At 38.9% G+C, this 3,827-nt stretch overlaps 1 long non-coding RNA gene across 1 annotated transcript; it reads right to left on the bottom strand.

Moving 5' to 3' along the window:
- Nucleotides 1-703: 703 nt before the first annotated feature.
- LOC127341030 (uncharacterized) lies at nucleotides 704-3,075 on the bottom strand. Its single transcript, XR_007875142.2, has 2 exons — nucleotides 1,190-3,075; nucleotides 704-1,061 (listed from the first exon to the last, which is right to left on the bottom strand). It is a non-coding gene; the product is annotated as an uncharacterized lncRNA (long non-coding RNA).
- Between the last annotated feature and the right edge of the window lie 752 nt (nucleotides 3,076-3,827).

Consider the following 3,827-nt stretch of genomic DNA (forward strand, 5'->3'; position numbering starts at 1 on the left):
GTATATTTAATCTTTCCTTGGATGTCACTCTTGGTACGGCAATGTAGAATTGTCCATAATAACTCATGTAGTACTATGACCCTCCATCTCGTCATGTCCCAAGTGCTGTGAAAATTATAAACAGAAAATATCTTCTCCGTTGCAGTTTACAAAGCATCTAAATTGTTTATCCAAATACCATCCGTTTACTGTAAAAATGTCAAACAGATAACTCAATGTAAAATAAGAAGCCATAGTACATGTCTATCAGTCAGTCTGAACCTAACAGCCTACATGAATCCATCTCAATTAAAACCGTCCAAGTATATGCATCAAGAATTTTATGCTGCATACTTATCCCACCCGCAAATCTTTAGTACGACAAAAGCAGCTGACCCAAAGTAATGTTCACGCAAAATTGCATCAGTCAAGCCAGAAATAGCATGTTTAATTATCCAAACAAAAAATTGCAGTTTGCAATAATGCACAGTCCCCAATGGCTTGGAAGCTAAACTAAATGGACCCTTCTTCATTTTTGTATGTATTTTTTCTAATAAGAGAAGTATAGGAATAAGTGGGTAAGTGGGTACAGACAACTGAAAGTAAAAAAGTAGTTCTTATTCTTCTCTCAAAGATGCTTTGGCTTACCGCAGCGTTGCTACTCCAGGCCTAGATACAGTCTGTAGCTGTGAAACCAAAGGAAAGATATTTGCAGCATCTCCAATATTGAAAGAACAAATGATCTTTTGTCTCAAATTTGAGTTCGTTGCACAATACATGTGGTACAGCAGGGATCCCTCATAAGCAAAAGCCAAATAATCTTCCAAAAATAAATTATGTGCTACAGCAGGGCTCTTGTATTAACCCTATCCATAAGCAAAAGCCACATATAAACTGCGTTGAGTTAACTACATGATGTCCATAACAAATGAGAACTTACATGGATGATATTCCATTGGGAACTCTATATAACTTAGGTGCTAAAACCTGGAGTTCTCCATTTATAGGACCAAGTACCGATCTCATCAGGCAGAGCTAGGATTTCTCGGAGACCAATAAAATACAGGCACTGCAAGCTTCATCTGAATGGGAAAGTCCAAAAATATTCACCTCGGTTATCAGTTCTCACATAAAGGAGTTGACTGCATGATTTCCATAACAAATGAAAACTTACGGAGAAAATTTAATGTCAAGAGAAAATTGCATATACCTTAGAGGAGCTAAAGCCTGGAGTTCACCATTTACACAACCAACTACCAAGTATCATCCTAGTAAGTGAGAGCTAGGATTTCTTGGACCAGAATAGAAAACTGGCACTGTAGGCCTCATCTAAACGGGGAAGTTCAACAATATCACCTGGGTTACCACAAAATATTAAGCTTCCCGCTCCGCTCTTTCAGATCTTTAGGATAGAATGACAGAAGGAATATCAAATCTTTCTTTTTTTAACAGAAAGGAAGATCAAATCTGAATATTCAGTTTATGAACTTTTAGCCCAAAAACATGGCGTGAATTTGTCTGGCACATATCTGACAAAAATTGAATTTGTGACTCTCATATGTTGACAAATAATGAATTCCAACTCTTTTCAACCATTTTGTAGGTGGAAACATAAAATCCAGAGATCTCTCATGCATAAACAAAACAAAAGATAAAATCAAAGGACAGAAGAATTGGGTATGTTCTCTCGATGTAAGATGAGAGATCTCAAATTGATAAATCAGAAGGAAAAAATGGCCAATTGCCACAATTGAGCAAGACAATGGTCAAATACTGAAATGCATGTCCATCTATATGTGAAGTTGTGAACCTGCGGATTGGTTGCTAAAAACAGAAGACTGTTTCCAGGGAGAGCAGGGCAAAGCAAATGCAGATTAATATATATCCCTATTACTTTGCCGAACTGCTTATAGGGAAGTACATGTGTGCTATGAATTCTGTAGTACTGTAGTAAGTAAGAAAAAAGTGAAATTATGGATGAACACTATTGGCATGCAATCTTAGTCTAGCAGCCAGCTATTTTAGCTAATGATTTGACAACATTTAAAAAACTGGAAACTAAGCAAAATAGATACCTGAATAAATATAGAAACGCCAGATCATGATCTCAAGAAAAAATAGTTTATAGAAGAAAGATCACCTGGTCTTAGCTTTGGCAAAATATTATAAACCCATCAACTGAATTTAGATGTGCCCTCCATACGAAATACAGTATCAAATTTGAAATAGTATAAAATGAGATCTTCATGGAAAGAAAACAATAATAAATCCATACTAAAGAAGAACAAACAATTACAAGTAAAGGAGATATCAGCCACGGGTGTGATTTCAGTTGGTTGCTCTGTTGCATCGGTATCTTTGTTTGTTGGATGCTTCGAAGCATAATAAGTGTGCACCTATCATATTCAGTATTTTTAAGAACTGCACAGATGCCTTGTGGGTTGTAATGAAGAAGTAAAGATCTCTTTCAGCAAAACACTACCTCTGTTGAAACCAACACAAACATGCAATTTTTATCAGAAGTAAATTTACTGAACCTATTTTCATGTCAAAAAAACAAATAAACTCAAGATGAACTACTGAAAATCATCAATTTACACAAAAGTTGATTTGCACCTGAGGCTCATTTAAGCAAGAGCTTGTATGGTCGAGGGATCAGACTGATTGAAAGGAACACCTGCAGATGGAGGAAGGCCTCGAGGTATCCACGTTAGATGGGATGGAGTTGTCTGTTGCAATCATGGTGCTTCTGTCAAAGCCTCAAGTGGAATCCTTGCTAGAGGTTGCCAAAATATAACCCCTGAATATGAAGTTCTTATTATCTTTTCTTCCAATGAATGAACACCTTGGCCTTGGTAGTGGACGCTCCATTGGAACTGCACCAAATCTAACACAAAAACAGTAAAAGATAGAAGGTTAAACCATATTTGATTAGTTTAGGCGTCAAACCATATATTCAATCAAACGGTACAACATTCCTCGGTTTTCACAACCCAACCTGCTGAATTATGAAATCTGAAGTGTAAAAGGTACAAATCTATAACGACCACAACCAAATCACTAAATCAATTAGAGCTTTATTTCGTCTTTCCCTGAAGAATCTAGGCAATACAATCTTTCACTGGTTGCTACACCGAACGGGAGAATACTCACACTTGCAAAACATTTACTACTAACAGGCATATAGTACCTCTGTACATGAGAAAACAAACTGTAACTGTGACATGAATCCCATGCAATTCAGGAAAACAAATCACCAGAAAGAAAACCATTAAAGAAATGTCTACCATCATATGCCTTAGACCCTCAAACTTCTCAAGCGAGACTCAAAATTCCAACAAAAATTAAGCTATGTGGAGAGATGCCTCGGCAACCCATCCAAAACAACCACCGCTGCAATCTGCGGCTAAATAGAAGAAATTTACATGTGGGATCACGGTCCAGAGATGAAGTAAACAATGGATGGAGAGATAATTACTCACCTGAAGTTTTGAGATAGTGTCACACCATGTCGTAGTTGCAGGCTCAGGGAGCTGACCTGCAGCATGCAGAGGTAGGCATCGGCGAGGACTGCTGTCCGGAATGGCACGCAGGAGCGCGAGGAACCATATCATGGCGTCGACAAAGGCATGGTTGGCCCCTCGAAGCTTGTTCAGGCCGAGCACCTCGACCATATCATCCCTGGACCACCTCGTTGGCCCGTTCGCGACTCTTACTCCTTAACTGGCAAGGCTTCAGCCGCGGCGCTTTCCGTCGTCTTCGTCGCAGGGAACAGGCGAGAGAGGGACGAAGTGGAGGAACAACAGAACGCAAGAGAGAAGAAGCAGCGTCGAGTGCTGCTGGGACGT

The sequence above is a fragment of the Lolium perenne genome, chromosome 3, assembly GCF_019359855.2.
Source record: "Lolium perenne isolate Kyuss_39 chromosome 3, Kyuss_2.0, whole genome shotgun sequence".
NCBI lineage: Eukaryota > Viridiplantae > Streptophyta > Magnoliopsida > Poales > Poaceae > Lolium > Lolium perenne.